The sequence below is a fragment of the Hyla sarda genome, chromosome 9 (genome assembly GCF_029499605.1).
Source record: "Hyla sarda isolate aHylSar1 chromosome 9, aHylSar1.hap1, whole genome shotgun sequence".
In the NCBI taxonomy this organism is placed as follows: Eukaryota; Metazoa; Chordata; class Amphibia; order Anura; family Hylidae; genus Hyla; species Hyla sarda.
Window position 1 is genome coordinate 185,920,693 of NC_079197.1, and position 15,210 is coordinate 185,935,902.

Sequence of the window (15,210 nt, forward strand, 5' to 3'; positions counted from 1 at the left end):
GAAGTTGTCAAACCAATCTAATTTGCTTTTATGAAGAGGTGAGTAGAAGCCTTGACAGAGGAATGGCTGTGGATATAGTGTTTCTGGATTTTGCTAAAGCATTTGATACTGTCCCTCATAGACGTCTGACAGGTAAGTTAAGGTCTTTGGGTTTGGAAATTTTAGTTTGTAACTGGATTGAACACTGGCTCATGGATCGTACCCAGAGAGTGGTGGTCAATGATTCGTACTCTGATTGGTCCCCGGTTATTAGTGGTGTACCCCAAGGTTCAGTACTGGGACCGCTGTTGTTTAATTTATTTATCAATGATATAGAGGATGGTATTAACAGCTCTGTTTCTATCTTTGCAGATGACACCAAGCTTTGTAGCACGGTACAGTCTATAGAGGATGTGCATAAGTTACAAGATGACTTGGATAGACTAAGTGTCTGGGCATCCACTTGGCAAATGAGGTTCAATGTGGATAAATGTAAAGTTATGCATCTGGGTACTAATAACCTGCATGCATCGTATGTCTTAGGGGGGATTAAACTGGCAGAGTCACTGGTAGAGAAGGATCTGGGTGTACTTGTAGATCACAGACTACAGAATAGCATGCAATGTCAGGCTGCTGCTTCCAAAGCCGGCAGGATATTGTCATGTATCAAAAGAGGCATGGACTCAAGGGACAGGGACATAATACTCCCCCTTTATAAAGCATTGGTACGGCCTCACCTGGAATATGCTGTTCAGTTTTGGTCACCTGTCCATAAAAGGGACACTGCGGAGTTGGAAAGGGTGCAGAGACGCGCGACTAAACTAATATGGGGCTTGGAACATCTTAGCTATGAGGAGCGATTAAAGGAGTTACAATTGTTTAGTCTTGAGAAGAGACGTTTAAGGGGGGATATGATAAACGTATATAAGTATATTAATGGCCCATACAAAAAATATGGAGAAAAACTGTTCCAGGTTAAACCCCCCCAAAGGACGAGGGGGCACTCCCTCCGTCTGGAGAAAAAAAAGTTTAGTCTCAAGGGGCGACACGCCTTCTTTACCGTGAGGACTGTGAATTTATGGAACGGTCTACCTCAGGAACTGGTCACAGCAGGAACAATTAACAGCTTTAAAACAGGATTAGATACATTCCTGGAACAAAATAAGATTAATGCTTATGAAGAAATATAAAATCTCATCCCTTCCCCAATATCGCGCCACACCCCTACCCCTTAATTCCCTGGTTGAACTTGATGGACATATGTCTTTTTTCGACCGTACTAACTATGTAACTATACTATAATACTGCCTCCTATATACAAGAATATAACTACTATAATACTGCTCCTATATACAAGAATATAACTACTATAATACTGCTCCTATATACAAGAATATAACTACTATAATACTGCCTCCTATATACAAGAATATAACTACTATAATACTGCTCCTATATACAAGAATATAACTACTATAATACTGCTCCTATATACAAGAATATAACTACTATAATACTGCCCCCTAAAAACAAGAATATAACAACTATAATACTGCTCCTATATACAAGAATATAACTACTATAATACTGCTCCTATCTACAAGAATATAACTACTATAATACTGCTCCTATATACCAGAATATAACTACTATAATACTGCCCCCTATATACAAGAATATAACTACTATAATACTGCTCCTATATACAAGAATATAACTCCTATAATACTGCTCCTATATACAAGAATATAACTACTATAATACTGCTCCTATATACAAGAATATAACTGCTATAATACTGCTCCTATATACAAGAATATAACTACTATAATACTGCTCCTATATACAAGAATATAACTACTATAATACTGCCTCCTATATACAACAATATAACTATTATAATACTGCTATAACTTATATGATACAATTGTATATACTTCTCCCAACATGTCATGTTTATGTAGCTGATAACAGATTGGACACATTTTACATTTATCCGCTGGATATTTCATATTTCCCGTCATTAAACAGAGGAATGTCGCGGTGATGGGCGCAGACAATGGGGTGACACCTGACATGGGGCGATGACGTTGGGCTCTGGAATGCTGGGAGGGCTGATGGCCCCGAAGAGGAGCAGGAGGAGAAGGGAAACACATGGCGGCTGAGATGTTGGAGATTTCCTCATGTCTGAGACCATTAAAGAGGAAATGATCTGGTTTCTTGTGACGCTTCCTCCTGTGTATACGACATAGACCGGGTCCTCTGGAGATCAATGATGGGAGCTCCGCAGGGATCACTGGAGTGTGGGGCTTTAAATAGAGCGCCACGTGGAGGTGATGTCATGTTATTGCGGCTCTCACTTCCGCATCATCAGACAAAACAATAAAACTCCATCATAATATAATGTATATAATCTGGAATCCTTATATAATGTATATAATCTGGAATCCTAATATAATGTATATAATCTGGAATCCAAATATAATGTATATAATCTGGAATCTTAATATAATGTATATAAAACTGAATCCTAATATAATGTACATAATCTGGAATTCTTATATAATGTATATAATACAGAATCCTTATATAATGTATATAATCTGGAATCCTAATATAATGTATATAAAACTGAATCCTAATATAATGTATATAATCTAGAATCCTAATATAATGTATATAATATGGAATCATAATATAATGTAAATAATATGGAATCCTAATATAATGTATATAATCTGGAATCCTAATATAATGTATATAAAACTGAATCCTAATATAATGTATATAATCTAGAATCCTAATATAATGTATATAATCTAGAATCCTAATATAATGTATATAATATGGAATCATAATATAATGTATATAATATGGAATCCTAATATAATGTATATAATCTGGAATCCTAATATAATGTATATAAAACTGAATCCTAATATAATGTATATAATCTAGAATCCTAATATAATGTATATAATCTAGAATCCTAATATAATGTATATAATATGGAATCATAATATAATGTATATAATCTGGAATCCTGATATAATGTATATAAAACAGAATCCTAATATAATGTATATAATATGGAATCCTGATATAATGTATATAATCTGGAATCCTAATATAATGTATATAATCTAGAATCCTAATATAATGTATATAATCTAGAATCCTAATATAATGTATATAATATGGAATCCTAATATAATGTATATAATACAGAATCCTAATATAATGTATATAAAACTGAATCCTAATATAATGTATATAATCTAGAATCCTAATATAATGTATATAATATGGAATCATAATATAATGTATATAATATGGAATCCTAATATAATGTATATAATCTGGAATCCTGATATAATGTATATAATATGGAAACCTAATATAATGTATATAATCTAGAATCCTAATATAATGTATATAATCATGAATCCTAATATAATGTATATAATCTGGAATCCTAATATAATGTATATAATCATGAATCCTAATATAATGTATATAATCTAGAATCCTAATATAATGTATATAATCATGAATCCTAATATAATGTATATAATCTGGAATCCTAATATAATGTATATAATCTAGAATCCTAATATAATGTATATAATATGAAATCATAATATAATGTATATAATCTGGAATCCTAATATAATGTATATAATCTGGAATCCTGATATAATGTATATAATACAGAATCCTAAAATAATGTATATAAAACAGAATCCTAATATAATGTATATAATACAGAATCCTAATATAGTGTATATAATCTGGAATCCTAATATAATATATATAATACAGAATCCTAATATAGTGTATATAATACAGAATCCTAATATAGTGTATATAATACAGAATCCTAATATAATGTATATAAAACAGAATCCTAATATAGTGTATATAATACAGAATCCTAATATAATGTATATAATATGGATTCCTATAGATTGTAACTACTTCCTCTCCCTAATGGTCATGGACCTAAGAATGAGATCCAAAAATGAGACCCGAGAATGAGATCCAAGAATGAGATCCAAAAATGAGACCCCAGAATGAGACCACAGAATGAGACCAAGAATGAGACCTGAGAAGGAGACCCAAGAATGAGACCCAAGAATGAGACCCAGAATGAGACCCCAGAATGAGACCCAGAATGAGACCCCAGAATGAGACCCCAGAATGAGACCAAGAATGAGACCTGAGAAGGAGACCCAAGAATGAGACCCAAGAATGAGACCCAGAATGAGACCCCAGAATGAGACCCAGAATGAGACCCCAGAATGAGACCGAAGAATGAGACCCAAGAATGAGACCCCAGACTGAGACCCCAGAATGAGACCCCATCTTGAAACCGCAGCAGGTTATGCTTCTGTTTTTGCTTTTATTGATTATTTTTGGAGATCAAATATTAATGGAGCAATGAAGCACAAATCTCACAGCTTTGGTTTAGGAGGCCGAGGCGATTACACACAATCAAAATGTAGTTAAAAAAAAAGTTCATAGGACCCTAATAGAGCATCAAATGTTTAAGGAACTACTCCCATAGCCCATCCTTTCCTTCTCACCAATCTATTAAATTGTCTAAATATCATTCAATAGCTAGATAGAGCAGTTTCCTCGTACATGCAGGGAGAGAGGAAAAGATATCATCCAGCTATCCACTCTGTCTCTGTCCAAATCCTCTCTGAAGGCAGCCCCCACCCTCCTAAGAGGCACATACCACATGGTTTCTTCCCTGCACTGAGAGTCATGTTTCCTCTAATGCTGTGAGCTGGGATGTGTGTGCAGCCTCAGCCAATCACTCACAGAGCAGGAGGGTGGGGGCTGCTCTGATAGAGGGAGCCCTGAGGAGAACAGAACTGCAATCACTGCCGGAAATGTAATATTCATGCTGAAGGTGGAGGGAAGGATGGCAAAGAGTATCAAGCAGCCAGACAACAGGGACCACAGGAGCCGTGCATATCAGGCAGATCATTTACAGGGAGAAAATCCAGGTAGTGTGGTGGCTTTTGAGCTTTTTTTTCTTTTACATGTACTTCCCTGGAGCACCCCTTTAAATTTGAGCCCAGGGTTGGATGTATGGGACTGTCTCATGCTATTTCCATTGTTCTTGTTTCTTCCTGGGACCAACTGGTCTTATGACTTCAAGAGCCACAAATAATTCTCCAGCCGTTCTGAGGTTATCTGAAATCCTCCTGTTATCTCATCTAGTGTTCTGTCTTATCCATATCCTTTGGTTTACACCAAATCGCTGATCCTCCTGGACACACCTGTGATCAGTATCTCCAGATGAGTTCATTGTCTTTGAGGATTTGAAATTCACCTCCTTTTACTAGTTCTTCTCCTCGTTCCATTTACCATTTTTTACACTGCAGCTCTGTTCAGCTCTTGTTCAGATTGGCTGCTGGGGATCAACATTAGCTCAGCGGGAAGTCAGTGGATGGAGAGATGGCATCCATTACCGCCAGGAGAGATCGTACACTGAGCATATCCATAGTCCTTCACATCAGGCACTCTCCAAGGTTGTGTGAAAGGAGGCCTTGACAAGATGTGGACAGAGACTAAAGCCGACCAGATGCAATAGACAATTGTTGATTAAATGCTTTATTAAATAGAAGTTTCAGCCATCTAATGTGTATGGGGTCCCTCAACTCATTTGACGAAAGAAGGATCTAGTATTTTGGATTTTGACTACCGTATCTTTTTGTTCTTAGAGAAAGAAGCCACATCTAGAAGAGTCTGGGAGAGGAGGACAGATGAATCTGGAGGAGGACAGAGGGGTCAGGAGGAGAAGAGAGAAGTCTGGGGTGGGGAAAAAGAGATGTCTGGAGGACATCAGAGGGGTCTGGAGGAGGACAGAGGGGTCAGGAGGAGAAGAGAGAAGTCTGGGGTGGGGAAAAAGAGATGTCTGGAGGACATCAGAGGGGTCTGGAGGAGGACAGAGGGGTCAGGAGGAGAAGAAAAGTCTGGGGTGGGGAAAAAGAGAGGTCTGGAGGACATCAGAGGGGTCTGGAGGAGGACAGAGGAGTCTGGAGGAGGACAGAGGGGTCTGGAGAAGGAGGACAGAGAATTCTGTAAAGAACAGAGGGGCCTGGGAGGGAAAAAAATAGGAGTCTGGAGGAGGACAGAGGGGTCTGGAGGAGGACAGAGGAGTCTGGAGGAGTCTGAAGAAGGAGGACAGAGGAGTCTGGAAAGAACAGAGGGGCCTGGGGTGGGAAAAATTTGGAGTCTGGAGGAGGACAGAGGGGTCTGGAGGAGGACAGAGGTCTGTATGGGGGGAAAGATGAGCTTTGAGGAGGACAGAGGAGTCTGTGCTGGGGGTAAAGAGTCTTGAGAAGGACAGAGAGGTCTGAAGGAGAAGAGGACAGTCTGGAGGAGGACAGAGGGGTCTGGAGGAGGACATAGGGGTCTGGAGGAGGAAAGAGGGGTCTGGAGGACATCAGAGGGGTCTGGAGGAGGACAGATGTGTCTGGAGGAGGAAAGAGGGGTCTGGAGGACATCAGATATGGTCTGGTGGAGGACAGAGGGGTCTGGAAGAGGAAAGAGGGGTCTGGAAGACATCAGAGGGGTCTGGAGAAGGACAGAGGGGTCTGGAGGAGAACAGAAGAGTCTGGAGGAGGACAGAGGGGTCTGAAGAAGGACATAGAGTTCTGGAGGAGGACAGAGGAGTCTGGAGGAGGACAGAATAATCTGAAGGAGGACAGAGGGGTCTGAAGGAGGACAGAGGGGTCTAGAGGAGGAAAGATAAGTCTGCAAGAGGAAAGAGGGGTCTGGAGGAGGACATAGGGATCTGGAGGAGGACAGAGGGATCTGGAGGAGAACAGAGGGGTCTGGAGGAGGACAGAGGGATCTGGAGGAGGACAGAGGGATCTGGAGGAGGACAGAGGGATCTGGAGGAGGAGGAGGAAGAGGACAGAGGGGTCTGGAGGAGGACAGAGGGATCTGGAGGAGGACAGAGGGATCTGGAGGAGGACAGAGGGATCTGGAGGAGGACAGAGGGATCTGGAGGAGAACAGAGGGATCTGGAGGAGGACAGAGGGGTCTGGAGGAGGACAGAGGGATCTGGAGGAGGACAGAGGGATCTGGAGGAGGACAGAGGGATCTGGAGGAGGACAGAGGGATCTGGAGGAGAACAGAGGGGTCTGGAGGAGGACAGAGGGGTATGGAGGACATCAGAGGGGTCTGGCTGCAGTCTATACTTCTCTCCTCATTCTGAACACTCAGCCCATGTATCTAATTTGGGGTAAATTTCCCAATACGTTCTAGTTTTCCCAGATTATAAAATGACAAGTCTCCTGATTGGTTTTAGGGAGAATGGTTGGTTTGCGGCTGATGTTTTGTAGTTTTGTTTTGTGGCTCACACAGTCATCTCATCTATAATCTGCAGGTTTCCTAGACCTGAGCGCAGATGAATAATTTCCCCATCTTCCTCATCGTACATCATTGTGTCTAATCACCAGTCTAGTGAAACCCCCAGGGATGGATTGTGTTTACAGCGCATCCCGTCTGTTTGGTGAACCTGACAGGTAGCAGGGAGGTAATAAAGTTATACAGAGAATATCTGCAGATAAATAACTTCTATTACAGGAGAGGCAGTGAGCATCCTTGATCTACTGTATATATTGTCTGACTTCAGTTTGCCGATCCCTGATCTCCTGTATATAGTGTCTGACTTCAGTTTGCCGATCCCTGATCTACTGTATATAGTGTCTGACTTCAGTTTGCCGATCCCTGATCTACTGTATATAGTGTCTGACTTCAGTTTGCCGATCCTTGATCTACTGTATATAGTGTCTGACTTCAGTTTGCCGATCCTTGATCTACTGTATATAGTGTCTGACTTCAGTTTGCCGATCCTTGATCTACTGTATATAGTGTCTGACTTCAGTTTGCCGATCCTTGATCTACTGTATATAGTGTCTGACTTCAGTTTGCCAATCCTTGATCTACTGTATATAGTGTCTGACTTCAGTTTGCCGATCCTTGATCTACTGTATATAGTGTCTGACTTCAGTTTGCCGATCCTTGATCTACTGTATATAGTGTCTGACTTCAGTTTGCCGATCCCTGATCTACTGTATATAGCGTCTGACTTCAGTTTGCCAATCCTTGATCTACTGTATATAGTGTCTGACTTCAGTTTGCCAATCCTTGATCTACTGTATATAGTGTCTGACTTCAGTTTGCCGATCCTTGATCTACTGTATATAGTGTCTGACTTCAGTTTGCCGATCCTTGATCTACTGTATATAGTGTCTGACTTCAGTTTGCCGATCCCTGATCTACTGTATATAGCGTCTGACTTCAGTTTGCCGATCCTTGATCTACTGTATATAGCGTCTGACTTCAGTTTGCCGATCCCTGATCTCCTGTATATAGTGTCTGACTTCAGTTTGCCGATCCCTGATCTACTGTATATAGTGTCTGACTTCAGTTTGCTGATCCTTGATCTACTGTATATAGTGTCTGACTTCAGTTTGCTGATCCTTGATCTACTGTATATAGTGTCTGACTTCAGTTTGCCGATCCCTGATCTACTGTATATAGTGTCTGACTTCAGTTTGCTGATCCTTGATCTACTGTATATAGTGTCTGACTTCAGTTTGCCGATCCCTGATCTACTGTATATAGTGTCTAACTTCAGTTTGCCGATCCTTGATCTACTGTATATAGTGTCTGACTTCAGTTTGCTGATCCTTGATCTACTGTATATAGTGTCTGACTTCAGTTTGCCGATCCCTGATCTACTGTATATAGTGTCTGACTTCAGTTTGCCGATCCTTGATCTACTGTATATAGTGTCTGACTTCAGTTTGCCGATCCCTGATCTACTGTATATAGTGTCTGACTTCAGTTTGCCGATCCCTGATCTTCTGTATATAGCGTCTGACTTCAGTTTGCCGATCCCTGATCTTCTGTATATAGCGTCTGACTTCAGTTTGCCGATCCCTGATCTACTGTATATAGCGTCTGACTTCAGTTTGCCGATCCCTGATCTACTGTATATAGCGTCTGACTTCAGTTTGCCGGTCCTTGATCTACTGTATATAGTGTCTGACTTCAGTTTGCCGATCCTTGATCTACTGTATATAGCGTCTGACTTCAGTTTGCCGGTCCTTGATCTACTGTATATAGTGTCTGACTTCAGTTTGCCGATCCTTGATCTACTGTATATAGCGTCTGACTTCAGTTTGCTGATCCTTGATCTACTGTATATAGTGTCTGACTTCAGTTTGCCGATCCTTGATCTACTGTATATAGCGTCTGACTTCAGTTTGCCGATCCCTGATCTACTGTATATAGTGTCTGACTTCAGTTTGCCGGTCCCTGATCTACTGTATATAGTGTCTGACTTCAGTTTGCCGATCCCTGATCTACTGTATATAGTGTCTGACTTCAGTTTGCCGATCCTTGATCTACTGTATATAGTGTCTGACTTCAGTTTGCCGATCCCTGATCTACTGTATATAGTGTCTGACTTCAGTTTGCCGATCCTTGATCTACTGTATATAGTGTCTGACTTCAGTTTGCTGATCCTTGATCTACTGTATATAGTGTCTGACTTCAGTTTGCCGATCCTTGATCTACTGTATATAGTGTCTGACTTCAGTTTGCCGGTCCTCCCCTGTATTCCCGGTGTAGCCTTAGAGATTGTAGTAGTAAAGTTGCTGGTTAGGGCGACAGGGAAAGGGTTCTACGGAAAGCTCAGGGACCATTCTTCCTGCCCTACATGACGCCATCGTGATAAAGAGCCTTCAGCTACATCCAGGGGGCGCTCACTGCATACAGGTCTATATGTAAGATGTAAAGGAAGTGGAGCAATATAAGATGGATAAATCAGTCTATACAGTCTATACCAAGCATGTCAAACTGAAAGGCTAACATGGGCCAAAAACAACAAGGTCTAAGTTTATGTGGGCCGCATCAAAAAAAAGAAAAAAAAATACCCTCCCTGCACCACACTCCATGTCCCCTTTGCAAAATAACCCATGCCCCCCTGCACAACATCTCATACCCCCTGCACAAGACCCCATGCCCACCCTACACAAGACCCCATGCCCACCCTACACAAGACCCCATGCCCACCCTACACAAGACCCCATGCCCACTCTACACAAGACCCCATGCCCACCCTACACAAGACCCCATGCCCAACCTACACAAGACCCCATGCCCACTCTACAGAGACCCCATGCCCACCCTACAAAAGACCCCATGCCCACTCTACAGAGACCCCATGCCCACCCTACACAAGACCCCATGCCCACCCTACACAAGACCCCATGCCCACTCTACAGAGACCCCATGCCCACCCTACAAAAGACCCCATGCCCACCCTACACAAGACCCCATGCCCACCCTACACAAGACCCCATGCCCACCCTACACAAGACCCCATGCCCACTCTACACAAGACCCCATGCCCACCCTACACAAGACCCCATGCCCACTCTACACAAGACCCCATGCCCACCCTACACAAGACCCCATGCCCACTCTACACAAGACCCCATGCCCACTCTACACAAGACCCCATGCCCACCCTACACAAGACCCCATGCCCCCTTCACAAGATCCCATGCCCGTTTTGCACAACACTCCAAGACTGTGCAGTACAGTTCCCCCACATTAGGTGCAGTATAGTTCCCCCACATTAGGTGCAGTACAGTTCCCCCACATTAGGTGCAGTATAGTTCCCCACATTAGGTGCAGTACAGTTCCCCCACATTAGGTGCAGTATAGTTCCCCACATTAGGTGCAGTATAGTTCTCCACGTTAGGTGCAGTATAGTTCCCCCACATTAGGTGCAGTACAGTTCCCCCACATTAGGTGCAGTATAGTTCCCCACATTAGGTGCAGTACAGTTCCCCCACATTAGGTGCAGTATAGTTCCCCACATTAGGTGCAGTATAGTTCTCCACGTTAGGTGCAGTATAGTTCCCCCACATTAGGTGCAGTATAGTTTCCCCACATTAGGTGCAGCATAGTTCCCCCACTTTAGGTGCAGTATAGTTCCTCCACATTAGGTGCAGTATAGTTCCCCCACATTAGGTGCAGTATAGTTTCCCCACGTTAGGTGCAGTATAGTTCTCCACATTAGGTGCATTATAGTTCCCCACATTAGGTGCAGTATAGTTCCCCACATTATGTGCAGTACAGTTCCCCCACATTATGTACAATATAGTTCCCCACATTAGGTGCAGTATAGTTCCCCCACATTAGGCGTAGTATAGTTCCCCACATTAGGTGCAGTACAGTTCCCCACATTAGGTTGGCTGTATAGTTCCCCCACATTAGGTGCAGTATAGTTCCCCCACATTAGGTGCAGTACAGTTCCCCCACATTATGTTCAGTATAGTTCCCCCACATTAGGTGCAGTATAGTTCCCCCACATTAGGTGCAGTATAGTTCCCCCACATTGGCTGCAGTATAGTTCCTCACATTAGGTGCAGTATAATTCCCCCACATTAGGTGCAGTATAGTTTCCCCAGGTTAGGTGCAGTATAGTTCTCCATGTTAGGTGCAGTATAGTTTCCCCACATTAGGTGCAGTATAGTTCCCCACATTAGGTGCAGTATAGTTCCCCCACATTAGATGCAGTACAGTTCCCTCACATTAGGTGCAGTATAGTTTCCCCACGTTAGGTGCAGTATAGTTCTCTACGTTAGGTGCAGTATAGTTCCCCCACATTAGGTGCAGTATAGTTTCCCCACATTAGGTGCAGTATAGTTCCCCCACATTAGGTGCAGTATAGTTTCCCCACATTAAGTGCAGTATAGTTCCCCACATTAGGTTCAGTACAGTTCCCCTATATTAGTTGCAGTATAGTTCCCCCACATTGGCTGCAGTATAGTTCCCCACATTAGGTGCAGTATAGTTCCCCACATTAGGTAAAGTATAGTTTCCCCAGGTTAGGTGCAGTATAGTTCTCAAAGTTAGGTGCAGTATAGTTCCCCCAAATTAGGTGCTGTATAGTTCCCCCACATTAGGTGCAGTATAGTTCCCCCACATTAGGTGCAGTACAGTTCCCCCACATTAGGTGCAGTATAGTTCCCCCATATTAGGTGCAGTATAGTTTCCCCACATTAGGTGCAGTATAGTTTCCCCACATTAAGTGCAGTATAGTTTCCCCACATTAAGTGCAGTATAGTTCCCCCACATTATTTGCAGTATAGTTCCCCCTCATTAGGTGCAGTATAGTTCCCCCACATTAGGTGCAGTATAGTTCCCCCACATTGGCTGCAGTATAGTTCCCCACATTAGGTGCAGTATAGTTCCCCCACATTAGGTGCAGTATAGTTCCCCCACATTAGGTGCAGTATAGTTCCCCCACATAAGGTGCAGTATTGTTCCCCCACATTAGGTGCAGTACAGTTCCCCCACATTAGGTGCAGTATAGTTTCCCCGCGTTAGGTGCGGTATAGTTCTCCACGTTAGGTGCAGTATAACTTCCCCACATTAAGTGCAGTATAGTTCCCCCACATTAGGTGCAGTATAGTTCCCCACATTATGTGCAGTACAGTTCCCCCACATTAGGTACAATATAGTTCCCCACATTAGGTGCAGTATAGTTCCCCCACATTAGGCGTAGTATAGTTCCCCACATTAGGTGCAGTACAGTTCCCCACATTAGGTTGGCAGTATAGTTCCCCCACATTAGGTGCAGTATAGTTCCCCCACATTAGGTGCAGTACAGTTCCCCCACATTATGTTCAGTATAGTTCCCCCACATTAGGTGCAGTATAGTTCCCCCACATTAGGTGCAGTATAGTTCCCCCACATTGGCTGCAGTATAGTTCCTCACATTAGGTGCAGTATAATTCCCCCACATTAGGTGCAGTATAGTTTCCCCAGGTTAGGTGCAGTATAGTTCTCCATGTTAGGTGCAGTATAGTTTCCCCACATTAGGTGCAGTATAGTTCCCCACATTAGGTGCAGTATAGTTCCCCCACATTAGATGCAGTAGAGTTCCCCCACATTAGGTGCAGTATAGTTTCCCCACGTTAGGTGCAGTATAGTTCTCTACGTTAGGTGCAGTATAGTTCCCCCACATTAGGTGCAGTATAGTTTCCCCACATTAGGTGCAGTATAGTTCCCCCACATTAGGTGCAGTATAGTTTCCCCACATTAAGTGCAGTATAGTTCCCCACATTAGGTTCAGTACAGTTCCCCTATATTAGTTGCAGTATAGTTCCCCCACATTAGGTGCAGTATAGTTCCCCACATTAGGTAAAGTATAGTTTCCCCAGGTTAGGTGCAGTATAGTTCTCAAAGTTAGGTGCAGTATAGTTCCCCCAAATTAGGTGCTGTATAGTTCCCCCACATTAGGTGCAGTATAGTTCCCCCACATTAGGTGCAGTACAGTTCCCCCACATTAGGTGCAGTATAGTTCCCCCATATTAGGTGCAGTATAGTTTCCCCACATTAGGTGCAGTATAGTTTCCCCACATTAAGTGCAGTATAGTTTCCCCACATTAAGTGCAGTATAGTTCCCCCACATTATTTGCAGTATAGTTCCCCCACATTAGGTGCAGTATAGTTCCCCCACATTGGCTGCAGTATAGTTCCCCACATTAGGTGCAGTATAGTTCCCCCACATTAGGTGCAGTATAGTTCCCCCACATAAGGTGCAGTATAGTTCCCCCACATTAGGTGCAGTACAGTTCCCCCACATTAGGTGCAGTATAGTTTCCCCGCGTTAGGTGCGGTATAGTTCTCCACGTTAGGTGCAGTATAACTTCCCCACATTAAGTGCAGTATAGTTCCCCCACATTAGGTGCAGTATAGTTCCCCCACATTAGGTGCAGTATAGTTTCCCCACATTAGGTGTAGTATAGTTCCCCACATTAGGTGCAGTACAGTTTCCCCACATTAGGTGCAGTATAGTTCCCCACATTAGGTGCAGTAGAGTTCCCCCACATTAGGTACAATATAATTCCCCACATTAGGTGCAGTATAGTTCCCCCACATTAGGTTGGCAGTATAGTTCCTCACAATAGGTGCAGTACAGTTCCTCCACATTAGGTACAATATAATTCCCCATATTAGGTGCAGTATAGTTCCCCACATTAGGTGCAGTACAGTTCTCCCACATTAGGTACAATATAATTCCCCACATTAGGTGCAGTACAGTTCCCCCACATTAGGTTGGCAGTATAGTTCCCCACATTAGGTGCGGTACAGTTCCCCCACATTAGGTACAATATAATTCCCCACATTAGGTGCAGTACAGTTCCCCCACATTAGGTTGGCAGTATAGTTCTCCACATTAGGTGCAGTACAGTTCCCCCACATTAGGTACAATATAATTCCCCACATTAGGTGCAGTATAGTTCCTCTACATTAGGTGCAGTACAGTTCCCCCACATTAGGTTGGCAGTATAGTTCCCCACATTAGGTGCAGTACAGTTCCCCCACATTAGGTGCAATATAATTCCCCACATTAGGTGCAGTATAGTTTCCCCACATTAGGTGCAGTATAGTTCCCCACATTAGGTGCAGTATAGTTCCCCCAAATTAGGTGCAGTATAGTTCTCCCACATTAGGTGCAGTATAGTTCCCCCACATTAGGTGCAGTATAGTTCCCCCACATTAGGTGCAGTATAGTTCCCCCACATTAGGTGGAGTATATTTCCCCCACATTAGGTGCAGTACAGTTCCCCCACATTAGCTGCAGTATAGTTCCCCACATTAGGTATAGTACAGTTCCCCACATTAGGTTGGCAGTATAGTTCCCCACATTAGGTGCTGTATAGTTCTCCACATTAGGTGCAGTATAGTTCCCCCACATTAGGTGCAGTATAGTTCCCCCACATTGGGTGCAGTACAGTTCCCCCACATTAGGTTGGCAGTATAGTTCCCCACATTAGGTGCAGTATAGTTCCCCACATTAGGTGCAGTACAGTTCCCCCACATTAGGTGCAGTATGGTTTCCCCACATTAGCTGCAGTATAGTTCCCCACATTAGATTGGCAGTATAGTTCCCCACATTAGGTGCAGTATAGTTCTCCACATTAGGTGCAGCATAGTTCCCCCACATTAGGTGCAGTATAGTTCCCCCACATTAGGTGCAGTACAGTTCCCCCACATTAGGTTGGCAGTATAGTTCCCCACATTGGGTTCAGTATAGTTCCCCCACATTAGGTGCAGTATAGTTCCCCCACATTAGGTGCAGTATAGTTCCCAGACATTGGCTGCAGTGTAGTTCCC